The sequence below is a fragment of the Somniosus microcephalus genome, chromosome 1 (genome assembly GCF_052327205.1).
Source record: "Somniosus microcephalus isolate GS21.2 chromosome 1, FLI_Smic_1.0, whole genome shotgun sequence".
Classification (NCBI taxonomy): Eukaryota; Metazoa; Chordata; class Chondrichthyes; order Squaliformes; family Somniosidae; genus Somniosus; species Somniosus microcephalus.
In genome coordinates this window covers 419,128,096-419,144,719 of record NC_140987.1, presented here as the reverse complement: position 1 = coordinate 419,144,719, position 16,624 = coordinate 419,128,096, and positions in this window count along the sequence as shown.

The window sequence follows — 16,624 nt, the reverse complement described above, 5'->3', positions numbered from 1 at the left end:
TCGGGCAGAGGTGGAATGTCATACCCGAGCTGCGTTACATATTTATATAAATTAGTTACGGAATCGTTTACGGTAAGATGCACCGTGGAGGGATCAGTGATGGGGAAAATCCGTACCTGAGCAAACTGAACCTCTGTGTGGGGTTTAAGGCAGAAGGTCAGATCAGGAACTGGGCACCATGTCTCGTTGTGGACTCTGTAGTGAGACACGCTGGTCACGATACTGTACGTCCCCCTGCCTGTGTATGCCACCTGAGGTGGCACGTGTTCCTGGGTATTATGTCCGTGAATGATTGAGACACGGACAGCAGGAGTTGAACAAAGTAAGCCTTTACTGATGGAAGTCAATAGTGAAACTGAAAACAACAGGGGCTCACTAGTGCCTTTTATACAGGGGTGGTCACTGCCGGCACTGCAGTCTGAGACCAGTTATTCTCTTAAAGGTACATACACAACAATTCCTCCCCTTTTAGATAAACAGTACATAACATTCATTTAACAACTAAATGATAACTAATTATAATCACAATTACGGTTGCTAGATACATTGGTTAACTTTAAGCAATTATAAGTTCATTCTTTGAGGAGGCTTCCTGATTCTGTCTGGATAACGCCTCTTTGGGGTATCAGGTTCTTCTGGCAATGATAAGTCGGGATCAATGTCGTTGTTTGGTTCATCTGCTTCCAATATTACCGGTCCTGCGGTAGCTGCAATTGGAACGTCGATTTCATTACCAGGTGTATCAGATCGTGGTGTGGAGTTGACGTTTTCCAGTGACTCTAGAATCTGGTCAGCATGGCGTCTTACAATGCTCTCCCCAACGTCCACGGTATACATGAGAGGTCCTTGTCGTGTACAAATCGTTCCTGGCTGCCATTTCTCAGTGCGGTAGTCCCGGGCCAACACTGGTTGACCTATCTTAAAACTCCTGGTCGGCCTTTCATTCATATTCTGAAACTGCCTGTTCTCCACATCTCTTCGGACGTTTGGCTTAACCAAATCCAAGCGGCATCGTAGTCTTCGATTGAAGAACATCATGGCTGGAGTTTGGTTGGTAACCGCATGTGTCGCATTCCGGTAGGCAAACAAGAAGTTGTCCACCTTGTGTTGTAGGGGTATATCTTCATTACACATTGCCTTGATAGCCTTCTTGAATGTTTGGACAAACCTCTCGGCCAATCCATTAGTGGCTGGATGATATGGGGCAGATGTGTAATGCTTAACACCATTGTTCTTTAAGAAACTCCGGAACTCTTCAGACACAAACTGTGGTCCATTGTCAGAGCAAATCTGTTCAGGCAGCCCATTCCTGGCGAATATGGTTCGTAAAACTGTGATAGTTTTTTCCGTGGTGGTTGAGGACATTTTTATTACCTCTGGCCACTTTGAATGTGCATCCACCGCAATTAAAAACATCGAGTCCATGAAGGGACCAGCAAAATCAATGTGCACCCTTTGCCATGGAGATGAGGGCCACTCCCATGGATGCAGAGGAGCTTGTGGTGGGGCGTTTTGGACCTTCTGGCATCCTGCACAGCTCTTGGTCATCTCTTCGATTTCTCTATTGATTCCCGGCCACCACACAAACGCTCTGGCTAAGTTCTTCATTTTTACCCCACCCAGATGACCCTCATGAAGCTCATTGAGCACTCTATCCGTCAACTTAGGTGGGATTACTACTCTGGATCCACACATCAAGGTTCCTCTTCACACTGACAGCTGTTCTCTTCTCGGCGAGACTGCTGGCAGCAGTGGTTCGCCATGTGCTGGCCATCCCTTCACCGTTAAATCATAGACCCGTGATAGTGTCGGGTCATTCCGTGTTTCCTTTTCTATGTTTGCATTCGTCACAGGGAGACATTCGACTATAGTCGAGTGGAATAATTCCATTGGATCCACTGCAAGGTCTTCTTCTTCCACCGTCGGCAACGGTAGGCATGACAATCCATCAGCATTTCCATGCTGTTTAGTTCCTTTGTACTCGATGTCATATTGGTGCGCCCTAGGAAAAGGGACCATCTCTGCAGCCGTTGTGCTGTCATTATCGTTACGCCCTTCTGAGGGTTGAAAATGGAGACAAGAGGTTGATGATCGGTTAGTAGAGTAAATTTTTGACCGTGCAGGTAGTGATTGAGCTTCTTCACCCCCCACACTAGGCTGAGGGCCTCTCTGTCAATCTGGGTGTAGTTACGCTCGGCAGAAGTTAACGAGCGTGACGCAAAAGCTATCGGCCTCTCTAAACCATCAAGGAATTTATGTGACAGTACCGCCCCAATGCCGTAGGGAGACGCACCACACGCCAGTCTGATCGGCAGTGCTGGGTTGTAGTGAGCCAATACTTCCCTTGAAGTGATTAAGTCTTTAATCTTCTGAAAGGCCCTCTTACAATCATCGCTCCATTTCCATGCTACCCCCGTTCGTAGCAGGGCGTTCAGTGGGTGCAGCATTGTCGACAAATTCGGCAAAAACTTATGGTAGTAGTTCACCAATCCGAGGAATGACCTCAGTTGCGACACATTCTCAGGCGCTGGGGCCTTAACAACTGCTTCAATTTCGTCAGGGGACTTATGTAACCCCTCTTCATCAATCACGTGGCCACAATACGATATCTGTTTCTTAAACAATTCGCACTTGGGGCGGTTGGCTCGCAGCCCATGTTCCCGTAGTCTAGTGAGCACCTGTTCTAGGTTGTTAAGGTGTTCACTGTCATCTTCACCTGTCACAAGGATGTCGTCCAAGTAACACTGAGTCCCCGGAATGCCTTGCAGGACTTGTTCCATCGCTCTTTGCCATATCGCCGGAGCCGATGCTACTCCGAATACCAATCGATGATACTGGTAAAGACCTTTGTGAGTGTTTATCGTGAGATACTTCCTAGGGGACTCTTCAACCTCCATCTGCAAATATGCTTGTGCTAGGTCAATTTTTGTAAAACGCTTCCCTCCAGCCAGTGAGGCGAAGATGTCTTCTATCCTTGGAAGAGGATATTGTACTGTGTGAAGGACTGGGTTCACCGTCACCTTGAAATCCCCACAGATGCGAATCTTCCTTGGCTCCCCGGACTTATTGCTTAACGTTTTCTTCATGACAGGAACGATGGGTGTCGCCCACTCGCTCCAGTCGACCTTAGACAACACGCCCGCCTTCTCCAGATTCTCCAGCTCTGCCTCGACGGCTAGGCGAATTGCATATGGTCTTGCTTTGAAAAACTTGGGAACTGCATTCTCTTCTATTTTTATCGAGGCGGTTACGCCTTTAAGCGTGCCCAGTTCTTGTTGAAATACCTCTTTGGCATTAGCTAAGATTGTTGACAATCGTCCAGGAGTGACGTCTTCATTTTTCTTACCGTCCACCGTCATTGCATGAATGGAGTGCCAATCTAAGTTTATCTTCCTGATCCATTCCCGTCCCAATAACAGTGGTTTCTTGCCGTTGTATTCGACAGGCACCCTTATTTTTCCTCTGGGGTATACTTTTTGCCCCGTATACGTCGTCAAGATGATGGATGTCTCTCTCAAGGGTATGTGTGAAAATAGCCGCTCGTAGTCTCGTCGATTCATGACGGTTAGCGCTGATCCTGTATCTAATTCCATTTTAACTTGGGACCCTGCAATCGTGAGGGTGACCCAAATGGTTCGGTGATCCTCTTTTGCGATTACATTGTGAAGTTTGAGACGGCTTAGTCTCCTGTTCCCGGATTCACTATCGCTGATCTGGTCTTCGGAACTACTGTCCGTCATCTTTTGTACTTTCTTGTACGGTTCCTTAGTAGCCTTTATGTTGTCGCTGGTCTTCTTCCCAGACCTGCAAACTCGTGCAATGTGTCCCATCTTCCCGCATTGCCTGCATATTTTGTCTTTGGACCAGCAGTCCTTCTGGTCATGGTCAGTTCTGCCGCAGCGATAACATTTTGCAAATCCCCGTGTCATTTCGTGGGTGCCGTATTCCTGTGGTTTTTGTTGAATTTCTGCAGCTCCCCTGGCTGCTGCTTCATATGATACTGCCACGCTGAAAGCCTTATCTAGCGTCAGCTCTTTCTCTGAGAGTAACTTCTTCTGTGTTCCTTCACTCAGGAGTCCACAGACAAATTTGTCCCGTAGAGTATCTGCCAGTCCTGCTCCGAACTGGCAGTGCCTTGATAGCTTGCGTAGTTCCGTAAGGTATTCAGCATTGCTCTCATCTTTATGCTGAGTTCTCCTGTGGAATTTAAATCTTTCTGCTATCAACAGCGGTGCAAGGTTTAGGTGTTCCTGTAGGACAGCAACAATTTCGTTAAAACTCTTCGCCTTCGGTTTGGCTGGAGTAATCAGGTCCCGCAATAGGCCGTACGTTCTATCGCCCATTAAGTTTAGCAATATCGATGCCTTTTTCTCCTCCGCTATTTCGTTTGCCTCGAAATATACCTCGACTCTTTCCACATACGTGGTCCAGTCCTCTATTATATTATCAAAAGCAGTGATACAGCCAGTCTTCGGCATCTTGAAAATCTAAAATGGCGCCTCCCGCGCTTTGCCTTCTTCCCCGATTTAAGAAAATGGCACCTCCTGCGCTTTGCCTTCTTCCCCGCTGATTAAGATGGCGCCTCCCACGCTTTGCCTTCTTCCCCGCTGTTGTTAGCGCTGCTTTCCGCGGTTTCTTGCGCGTTTAATATTTCTTTTTTTTATTATTTTCCCATCGTGGAACAACCCTGTGGGACTCTTGCCTCCCTCTTCGCGGATCTATACGCAGCCCGGCTTCGTAGCACCGGCCGCGCCCTGTGTGCTCCACCCTCTCTCTCTCTTCTTCCCGACAACGCTGCTCGGCCCCGTTGCAAACCACCCGCTCGAGTTTGCGACCGCCGCAGCCCAGGAAGGATCAGTGCACTACCTGCCACCAGCCCGATTAGCTGAAGCACCGTCGACAGGAACCAGGCCCCGCTTCTGACAGCTTCTTCAGCAATCTTCAACTCCGCAAACACAGGGGCGGATGCCCACGGTCGACGCCCGTTTCTACTGCCTCTTACTTTCTATTCTTTCTGGCCTCGACCTCTGCTCACTTCGCTGTAGGAATGGATTCCAGGAGGTGGTGCAGACTGTAGGTAGGTTCGTATCTGCTCGTTGCCAGTATTATGTCCGTGAATGATTGAGACACGGACAGCAGGAGTTGAACAAAATAAATCTTTACTGATGGAAGTCAATAGTGAAACTGAAAACAACAGAGGCTCACTAGCGCCTTTTATACAGGGGTGGTCACTGCCGGTACTGCAGTCTGAGACCAGTTATTCTCTTAAAGGTACATACACAATACTGGGCTATCACCTCCATTGTACAATTAATGGCCTCCGCACCCTTTGATTCAAACCCACTTACCGGTCGGTTGAATGAATTTAATCTCAGGACAGAGTACAACATGTGCTCCCTGGTGTTGGCCCCCATTATGGTCTGTGCCTGCAATTGTGGACCCCCATTTAACGACGAACGGCGGAGCCCCATGGTGCTGCACGTGTACTCCATCCCTTATCACCCCATTATTTTGCACCCAGTATACCGGAGCTGGCTGCGGTAAACCGCTCATCACCGACACCCTAAGCACAATCCCCATCACAGTAAAATTCGACCGGCTGCAATCAACCGGGACTGGGTACGCCTCTGAGGCCAGTCAGAGTTGGCACGGGCTCATCGACCCCTTGTACGGGCTGAGCGCGGTGAGGTGCCTGTTGCTGACGCATGAAGGAACGCGGCCTTGCTGAAGGTCCTCCAAATGACTGCGTCCTTCATTCAGCAACCAAGCACCGTACAACACGCACGCATCATTCCATGCTGCCTGAGCTGAAGCTTTGCGATCTTCACGAATCAGACTGTTGATAGCAGAGCTGGAGGCCCACGCTCAGACTATTGTTGTGTATGTACCTTTAAGAGAATAACTGGTCTCAGACTGCAGTACCGGCAGTGACCACCCCTGCATAAAAGGCGCTAGTGAGCCTCTGTTGTTTCAGTTTCACTATTGACTTCCATCAGTAAAGACTTATTTTGTTCCACTCCTGCTGTCCGTGTCTCAATCATTCACGGACGTAATACTGGCGACGAGCATATACGAACCTACCTACAGTCTGCACCACCTCCTGGGATCCATTCCTACAGCAAAGTGAGCAGAGGTCGAGGTCAGAAAGAAAAGAAAGTAAGAGGCAGTAGAAACGGGCGTCGACCGTGGGCATCCGCCCTGTGTTGCAGAGTTGAAGATTGCTGGAGAAGCTGTCGGAAGCGGGGCCTGGTTCCTGTCGACGGTGCTTCAGCTAATCGGGCTGGTGGCAGGTAGTGCACTGATCCTTCCTGGGCTGCGGCGGTCGCGAACTCGAGCGGGTGGTTTGCAACGGGGCCGAGCAGCATTGTCAGGAAGAAGAGAGAGAGAGGGTGGAGCACACAGGGCGCGGCCGGTGCTACGAAGCCGGGCTGCGTATAGACCCGCGAAGAGGGAGGCAAGAGTCCCACAGGGTTGTTCCACGACGGGAAAATAATTTTTAAAAAAATATTAAACGCGCAAGAAACCGTGGAAAGCAGCGCTAACATCAGTGGGGAAGAAGGCAAAGCGCGGGAGGTGCCATTTTGTTAAATCGGGGAAGAAGGCAAAGCGCGGGAGGCGCCATTTTAGATTTGCAAGATGCCGAAGACTGACTGTATCACTGCTTTTGATAATACAATAGAGGACTGGACCACGTATGTGGAAAGAGTCGAGGTATATTTCGAGGCAAACGAAATAGCGGAGGAGAAAAAGGCATCGATAGTGCTAAACTTAATGGGTGCTAGAACGTACGGCCTATTGCGGGACCTGATTACTCCAGCCAAACCGAAGGCGAAGAGTTTTAATGAAATTGTTGCTGTCCTACAGGAACACCTAAACCCTGCACCGCTGTTGATAGCAGAAAGATTTAAATTCCACAGGAGAACTCAGCACAAAGATGAGAGCAATGCTGAGTATCTTACGGAACTACGCAAGCTATCAAAGCACTGCCAGTTCGGAGCAGGACTGGCAGATACCCTACGGGACAAATTCGTCTGTGGACTCCTGAGTGAAGGAACACAGAAGAAGTTACTCTCAGAGAAAGAGCTGACGCTAGATAAGGCTTTCAGCGTGGCAGTATCGTATGAAGCAGCAGCCAGGGGAGCTGCAGAAATTCAACAAAAACCACAGGAATACGGCACCCACGAAATGACACGGGGATTTGCAAAATGTTATCGCTGCGGCAGAACTAACCATGACCAGAAGGACTGCTGGTCCAAAGACAAAATATGCAGGCAATGCGGGAAGATGGGACACATTGCACAAGTTTGCAGGTCTGGGAAGAGGACCAGTGACAACAAAAAGGTTACTAAGGAACCGTACAAGCAAGTACAAAAGATGACGGACAGTAGTTCCGAAAACCAGATGAGCGATAGTGAATCCGGGAACAGGAGACTAAGCTGTCTCAAACTTCACAATGTAATCGCAAAAGAGGATCACCGAACCGTTTGGGTCACCCTCACGATAGCAGGGTCCCAAGTTAAAATGGAATTGGATACAGGATCAGCGCTAACCGTCATGAATTGACGAGACTACGAGTGGCTATTTTCACACATACCCTTGAGAGAGACATCCATCGTCTTGACGACGTATACGGGGCAAAAAGTATACCCCAGAGGAAAAATAAGGGTGCCTGTCGAATACAACGGCAAGAAAATACGGAAATTGTATCTCTACATACTGCCAAATGGTGGACCACCGTTATTGGGACGGGAATGGATCAGGAAGATAAACTTAGATTGGCACTCCATTCATGCAATGACGGTGGACGGTAAAAAAGATGAAGACGTCACTCCTGGACGATTGTCAACAATCTTAGCTAACGCCAAAGAGGCATTTCAACAAGAACTGGGCACGCTTAAAGGCGTAACTGCCTCAATAAAAATAGAAGAGAATGCAGTTCCCAAGTTTTTCAAAGCAAGACCGGTACCATATGCAATTCGCCCAGCCGTCGAGGCAGAGCTGGAGAATCTGGAGAAGGCGGGCGTGTTGTCTAAGGTCGACTGGAGCGAGTGGGCGACACCCAACGTTCCTGTCATGAAGAAAACGTTAAGCAATAAGTCCGGGGAGCCAAGGAAGATTCGCATCTGTGGGGATTTCAAGGTGACGGTGAACCCAATCCTTCACACAGTACAATATCCTCTTCCAAGGATAGAAGACATCTTTGCCTCACTGTCTGGAGGGAAGCGTTTTACAAAAATTGACCTAGCACAAGCATATTTGCAGATGGAGGTTGAAGAGTCCTCTAGGAAGTATCTCATGATAAACACTCACAAAGGTCTTTACCAGTATCATCGATTGGTATTCGGAGTAGCATCGGCTCCGGCGATATGGCAAAGAGCGATGGAACAAGTCCTGCAAGGGATTCCGTGGACTCAGTGTTACTTGGTCGACATCCTTGTGACAGGTGAAGATGACAGTGAACACCTTAACAACCTAGAACAGGTGCTCACTAGACTACGGGAACATGGGCTGCGAGCCAACCGCCCCAAGTGCGAATTGTTTAAGAAACAGATATCGTATTGTGGCCACGTGATTGATGAAGAGGGGTTACATAAGTCCCCTGACAAAATTGAAGCGGTTGTTAAGGCCCCAGCGCCTGAAAATGTGTCGCAACTGAGGTCATTCCTCGGATTGGTGAATTACTATCATAAGTTTTTGCCGAATTTGTCGACAATTCTGCACCCACTGAACGCCCTGCTACGAACGGGGGTAGCATGGAAATGGACCGATGATTGTAAGCGGGCCTTTCAGAAGAGTAAGGACTTAATCACTTCAAGGGAAGTATTGGCTCACTACAACCCAGCACTGCCGATCAGACTGGCGTGTGATGCGTCTCCCTACGGCATTGGGGCGGTACTGTCACATAAATTCCTTGATGGTTTGGAGAGGCCGATAGCATTTACATCATGCTAGTTAACTTCTGCCGAGCCTAACTACGCCCAGATTGACAGAGAGGCCCTCAGCCTAGTGTGGGGGGTGAAGAAGTTCAATCACTACCTGCACGGTCAAAAATTTACTCTACTAACCGATCATCAACCTCTTGTCTCCATTTTCAACCCTCAGAAGGGCGTACCGATAATGACAGCACAACGGCTGCAGTGATGGTCCCTTTTCCTAGGGGCACACCAATATGACATCGAGTGCAAAGGAACTAAACAGCATGGAAATGCTGATGGATTGTCACGCCTACCGTTGCCGACGGTGGAAGAAGAAGACCTTGCAGTGGATCCAATGGAGTTATTCCACTCGACCATAGTCGAATGTCTCCCTGTGACGAATGCAAACATAGAAAAGGAAACACGGAATGACCCGACACTATCACGGGTCTATGATTTATCGGTGAAGGGATGGCCAGCACATGGCGAACCACAGCTGCCAGCATTCTCGCCGAGAAGAGAACAGCTGTCAGTGTGAAGAGGAACCTTGATGTGTGGATCCAGAGTAGTAATTCCACCTAAGTTGACGGATAGAGTGCTCAATGAGCTTCATGAGGGTCATCTGGGTGGGGTAAAAATGAAGAACTTAGCCAGAGCGTTTGTGTGGTGGCCGGGAATCAATAGAGAAATCGAAGAGATGACCAAGAGCTGTGCAGGATGCCAGAAGGTCCAGAACGCCCCACCACAAGCTCCTCTGCATCCATGGGAGTGGCCCTCATCTCCATGGCAAAGGGTGCACATTGATTTTGCTGGTCCCTTCATGGACTCGATGTTTTTAATTGCGGTGGATGCACATTCAAAGTGGCCAGAGGTAATAAAAATGTCCTCAACCACCACGGAAAAAACTATCACAGTTTTACGAACCATATTCGCCAGGAATGGGCTGCCTGAACAGATTTGCTCTGACAATGGACCACAGTTTGTGTCTGAAGAGTTCCGGAGGTTCTTAAAGAACAATGGTGTTAAGCATTACACATCTGCCCCATATCATCCAGCCACTAATGGATTGGCCGAGAAGTTTGTCCAATCATTCAAGAAGGCTATCAAGGCAATGTGTAATGAAGATATACCCCTACAACACAAGGTGGACGACTTCTTGTTTGCCTACCGGAATGCGACACATGCGGTTACCAACCAAACTCCAGCCATGATGTTCTTCAATCGAAGACTACGATGCCGCTTGGATTTGGTTAAGCCAAACGTCCGAAGAGATGTGGAGAACAGGCAGTTTCAGAATATGAATGAAAGGCCGACCAGGAGTTTTAAGATAGGTCAACCAGTTTTGGCCCGGGACAACCGCACTGAGAAATGGCAGCCAGGAACGATTTGTACATGACAAGGACCTCTCATGTATACCGTGGACGTTGGGGAGAGCATTGTAAGATGCCATGCTGACCAGATTCTAGAGTCACTGGAAAACGTTAACTCCACACCACGATCTGATACACCTGGTAATGAAATCGACGTTCCAATTGCAGCTACCGCAGAACCGGTAATATTGGAAGCAGATGAACCAAACAACGACATTGATCCCAACTCAACATTGCCAGTAGAGCCTGATACCCCAAAGAGGCGTTATCCAGACAGAATCAGGAAGCCTCCTCAAAGACTGAACTTATAATTGCTTAAACTTAACCAATGTATCTAGCAACAGTAATTGTGATTGTAATTAGTTATCATTTAGTTGTTAAATGAATGTTATGTACTGTTTATCTAAAAGTGGAGGAATTGTTGTGTACGTACCTTTAAGAGAATAACTGGTCTCAGACTGCAGTACCGGCAGTGACCACCCCTGTATAAAAGGCGCTAGTGAGCCTCTGTTTCTTCAGTTTCACTATTGACTTCCATCAGTAAAGACTTATTTTGTTCAACTCCTGCTGTCCGTGTCTCAATCATTCACGGACGTAATAACTATGACGTCCTTCAGGTGAATGGTCATGGCCTGGTCTTCCCGCAACTCCGACCCCTCTATGGCGTTACCCTCTCCCAGTATCTTTCGCAGTCGGTCTCTTAAGCTATTTACCTGCATTTGCAACTGAGCATCGTCCATACTGTTAATAATGGACGCACCAGTGCTGAAGGCTGTTGCTCCATCATTCACCAGCCCTCTCATACCTCCCCGAACCTCCACGATGCACATCATATAAACCATCCCAATCCACGCCACCGTAACACAATTCATAAAACTTTTTAAACATTTGCTTGAGCAATACTTCATACAACCGCTCTGTTTCCGTCGGACACCACCGTGGCATTTGTACCTGGGTCAGGTTTAAAATCACTGAGGCGACCGAGTAGTGTACATCGTGGTATAAGACCTCACCGGTGGGGACTAATACTAAACCATTTCTAGGCCCAGGGGTTGTGGTGGGGCATCTATCTTCCGCCTCCGGCACTGGGACGGCTGTGGGAGGAGGCTTTACCTCGTGCGCTAGCAGCTCAGTGGCGTTTATGATATTGGGGGGGGGTTCTGGGATGACACAGGAGTCCATATTCCATTCCCAGCTCATCCCAGCCCTAGAATCCTGCCATCGCCTCGAGAATGCGATTGACACGCCGGTCGGGCAGATTCTTTCGGAACCCCACATACAAACATAAGGCCTTCCTCCTCTCTCCACCACTTATGCCAGCACACTACAATGCCTCCCTCCGTACCCGTGATCTCACGGTACACATCATTGCCTAGCCGTTCCCAGTCCACGGACCAATTGCCTTTAACATGGCTCAACTTCCTCAGCCACCACCATCGCTCCAGGGGTATGTGCCCCTTGCACCGCAAGCACACTCACCTTCCCTCGGTCACCCTCACCTGTGTGGCCGTAACTTGCAGCTCAGGGCACGGTAGGAACGCCTCCCCGTAGGTGAACCCCTCGCTGCTGGCGAACCGGGTTGAGTTGGACCCCAGCCACCCCGGCCATTTTCCCTCATGGAAATAGGCCGCCACACCATGAGTAACCCCATTCCTACACCCTTGCGCCACCGTGGGTCCTTTCCCTTCTGTGCACCTGTAGTGGAGGGATTCCTCTGTGTCCCCTCGCTCCAAGCTGCACAGCCTGAAGATTCCCACAAGTATTGTCACTGAGAACACGTTCATCTTTCTTCCTTCCCTTTATAAACCTGCAAAACAAACGACCAAACAATTCCGCCCTGTGAGAGGGTGTTATTTCCTCCACAGATCCGAAGGTTCACAAAACATACAACAAACAAAACACCCGCAAACGCAACCTTAAAGAATGGAAAATGTACACAGCTGGGCCTGCTGGCCCCAGCCCTAGAGAGCCCCACGACCTACGTCCGGGGCCTCTTGCGGCTGACTGGGGGTGAGTAAGGTGGCGTCCACGTCACCCTCGGCTGCCGGACTCGACTGCCCCTTCTTACTAACCCCGCTACCGGATCATCTGGTAGCGGGTCAACCTCATCCCACATCCAGGGAGGGAGGCTCGTCTCAATCATACTCATAATTGTACCCTTGTGGCGCATGGCCCGCGTGGTTCCCTCCTCGGGCTTAAACAGCTTGCGCTGATTGATGTGGAACCACTTTGTGCGCCTAGGGAGTTTTATGGCATAGACTATAGGACTGGCTTTGTCCACAATCACGTATGGTCCCATGTATAAAGACTCAAACACCCCTACCCGAGCATAGTTAAGGACCATGACCTGATTCCCTACCTCCCATTCGTGTGTGCGCTGAGGCTCTAACAATAATTTGTTCTGGCGAGATTGTATCCCCACGTTGTGGGCTGCCCACCCGTAGACCTGTTTTAAGGTCGTGTACAAGTTCTGAACGAATCTATCCCGGTTGACCTCCTGGAGCTGAGACTCGGTGAGGACCGGTGCCAACACATGGGTTGGGGTACGCATGGTCCTCCCGGTCATTACCTCGTATGGGGAATACCCTGTGCTCCTGGAAGGGCTGGCCCAGACCCCCATGAAGATCAGAGGCAGGACCTCGTCCCATGACTTTGGGAACTAGCCCACCTCCTTCCTCAACCGTTCCTTCAGGGTCCGGTTCATGCACTCCACAATCCCCAATGACTGGGGGTTGTGAGCCACATGCCACTTCCCTTCTATCCCCAAGAGCTTGAGGGTCGTTTACATGACCTGCCCCATAAAATGGCTCCCCTGGTTGGATTCCACTACCTGGGGCAGCCCCCACCTTGAGAACACATCCTTGACCAGTATGCGAGCAGTGGCCAGGGCTGTAGCTGCCTGGCAAGGAAAAGCTTCCACCCACTTGGAGAACACATCCACCAGGACTAAGCAATACTTATTCCTGGGTTTTGTGGTGGGTAGCGGCCCAATAAAGTCGATCTGCACCGAATGCCATGGTCCCTCTACCCTCCTGGTGTGTCCCAAAGGAACCTTCCTGTGCTGAGGGTCGGGATTGTTAGCTGCACACACTAAACAATGTGTGCAGAAACCCCTTACATCCTCCCTTAGCTGCGGCCACCACCCTGCCTCTTCTACCCGCTGCCAAGTGGTCTCTGGTCCTGGGTGTCCTGCCCTAGGGCCCCTGTGAGTTAGCTGGAGAAAGTCCTCCCAATGCTGTGCTGGGACCACCCACCGGTCCCCCTTAAACAACATCCCATCCTTAACGCTGATGTCAGCAGTGCCAAAGGGACCTTCTATTGCCTCCCCCTTCTCCCTACCTAGTAGGACAGCTTTGAGAATGGGGTCCTGTGCCTGTGCCTGTTTAAGGTCCGGGGCTAGAGCGATTCCTGGTGTGCCTCCCCTGTCCCGGATGGCTGCTACTGGGGCCGCTTTCCCCGGATCCCACAGGGTTCCCTCTCTAGCTCCCTTATTTGCTAATTCGTCTGCCCTCTGGTTCCCCTCCCCACGGGGGTCTGTCTTTGAATGGGCCTTTACCTTGTGGATGTAATAATCCCCTCTATTCTTAGTGGCCTCTAAGATTTTGTGGAGCAACCATGCTGTGGCCAGGGGTCTCCCGTCAGTGAATTTAAACCCTCGTCTTGCCCAGATTGTCAAATATTCAGTGCAAGAGTTGCACATGAACATTGAATCCGAGCAAATGGTATATGGAGGGGGGAACTCTTCGGGGTGGGTCACCACTTAGGCCACGGCCGCCAGTTCGGCGTGCTGAGCGCTCATGGTGCTGGGGAGCTTTATGACCTTCTCTATCTGAGCAGTCGGGTCATAAAACCCGCAACCTGTGAGCCGCTCCCCGTTGGACACGGTACTGGAACCATCCATGTAGATGTCCCAGCCCGTCGGGTGTATCCCGGCCCTGAGTCCCTCCTCCACATCCCATACTCCATCCACTGTGCATGTGTGCGCTGTCCCGGGGTACACCATGTTTCCTGCAAGTTTTGGCTCAGTCAACCCCTGCACTCTGAGATTAATCTGCGAGAGCAGTAGGGTCCAGTGAGCAATGCGGGCACTGCTTACTGTCCCGTCCTTAATCCGCCCATCCAAAAGCATCTGGGTTGGCGTGTGATGTGTTAGGAGGACTCGCGGGGAGGATCTCGTGAAGCTAGCGCTTCACAGCCCAATGTGTGGCTAAAAGGTGCCTTTCGCAATTGGAGTATCCTCTCTCCACATCTGTGAGCACCCTGGAGGAGTACACCACGGGTCTCAGCTTGCTGTGTCGCTCCTGGAGCAACACTGAGCTCAAGCTGTCCCCACTGGCTGCTACCTCTAGAAAGAACTCTTCCCCCTGGTAAATCGCATCCAATGCAGGTGCCGTTTGGAGGTCCCTTTTTAGCTGGGTGAATGTGGCCTGGCAGTTGGAATCCCATTCCTATTCGACTCCATTGCGGAAGAGCCAAAGTAAAGGGGCTGCTGTGGCTGCATATCCCTCGGTCAAATCCCGGCAATACCCTGTGAGCCCCAGAAAAGACCTCACCCCTGACACCGTCTTGGGGGCTGGGAGCTCCTGTACTGCCTTTCGTCGGGCATCATCGATCGCCCTTTCCCCTGCTCAGACGGTCAGGCTGAGAAAATTTACTTCCTTCTGACCGACCTGAGCCTTCTTTGGGTTGACTTTGAAACCCGCATCACTGAGTAACTTTAGCAGCTCGTTCAGCAGTGGCCCATGCTCCTCTCTATCACTAAAGAGGAGAATGTCGTCCACATACTGAATGATCTGCTGGGGCTGGCTAAAATTCTTCAGAGCATTAGCCATGCTCTGGTGGAAGATGGAGGGGCTGCAATGAAACCCCTGGGGAAGACACGTCCAAGTATGCTGTTGGCCCTTAAATGTAAAGGCGAACTTATACTGGTCTTCCTGTCGAAGGGGAATCGACCAGAACCCATTCGAAACATCCAGCACCGAGAACGTGGTCGCGGTGGCTGGAATATTTTGAATTACGTCCGCTACAGCCGCGACTGTGGGCGCGCAGGCTGGGATATTATTGTTGAGGACCCGATAGTCCACTGTGGTTCTCCATGACCCGTCAGGTTTCTTGACCGGCCAAAGGGGAGAGTTCACATGGGTGGCAATTGGCCTCAACACACCCTGCTTTGCCAGGGAATCCAGTGTCATCTCCAAGTCTGCCTCTGCTTCCCTGGGAAAACTATACTGTTTTTGGGGCCTAGACATGGGATCCCCGTCTACTCTAACCTCTACCCCAGTCACCCATCCACAGTCGTGCTTGTGGGTGGCGAAAGCATCTAAATTGCTCCGCACCTCTGCCTGGTACTGGAGCGGGGTGTTGCTGACCAAAACCTCTAGGTCATAACTACCCCGGGGCTTCATGCTGCAGACGCTCACTCGTCCCCCCTTGTCTCTAGTTATTACGACTACCTCATCCACCTTATCGGAACCCACCACTCCCCACAAGTAATGGTTCCTAAAATCTACAATGATCCTGTGGGCCAACATGAAGTCGGACCCAATGGGCTGGATTTTCATTGAGGAGGCAGGTAGGAGGCGGGACTACAACTTTCGGGGTTGTAGTCCCGCCTCAATCGAGTAGTGGCCAACCCACGCGATTTTCACTTGATTGACCTTGTTGAGCCCACCCAGCGGGCTCAGCAGGCCAATTAAGGGCCACCCGGCAACAGGTGACATCACAGATTGACATTTCATCTGTCAAGAGCTTTTGACAGATGAAATATCAGCGTTCGACAGCTGTTTGAAGCTGTCAAACACGGACAATCTGTACTCCAAGTTAATTCCTTCCTCTCGGGATGATTTAGAGATCTCTCTGGAACAGAAAGCTGAATGCTGCAATTTTTGACAGATCGCAGCCATTCTGCTTTCTGTGCCGGTGAGATGAGGAACTCCCGAGACCTGAAGGAAGGAAGGCTGTAAAGGTAAGTACATGTAAGTAAAACTCCTTTAAACACTTTACACACACCAAACACACTTACCTCTGCACTCATGCACCCATTACTCACCTGAACACCGGACATCTCAACCCCTCCAAGCCCTTCATCCCGACGGCCCACCTCGCTAACTTGACGTGGTTTGGAGCTGTCGGGAATCCCACACTTCACCAATAAAAATAGGGATTAGGCTAAAAACTGCCTGTTAACTACCTGTTAACAGGCAGTTAATTGGCACTAATCCCCTTCCCGCCTCGGGGAGGTGGGTCCCAGTGCGGGTCGGGTACCCGCCTCCTTTGAAACTGGCATGGAGGCGGGTTGGGGGCGGGATGGGTTTGTGCCCCTCGATTTCAAGATTTTAA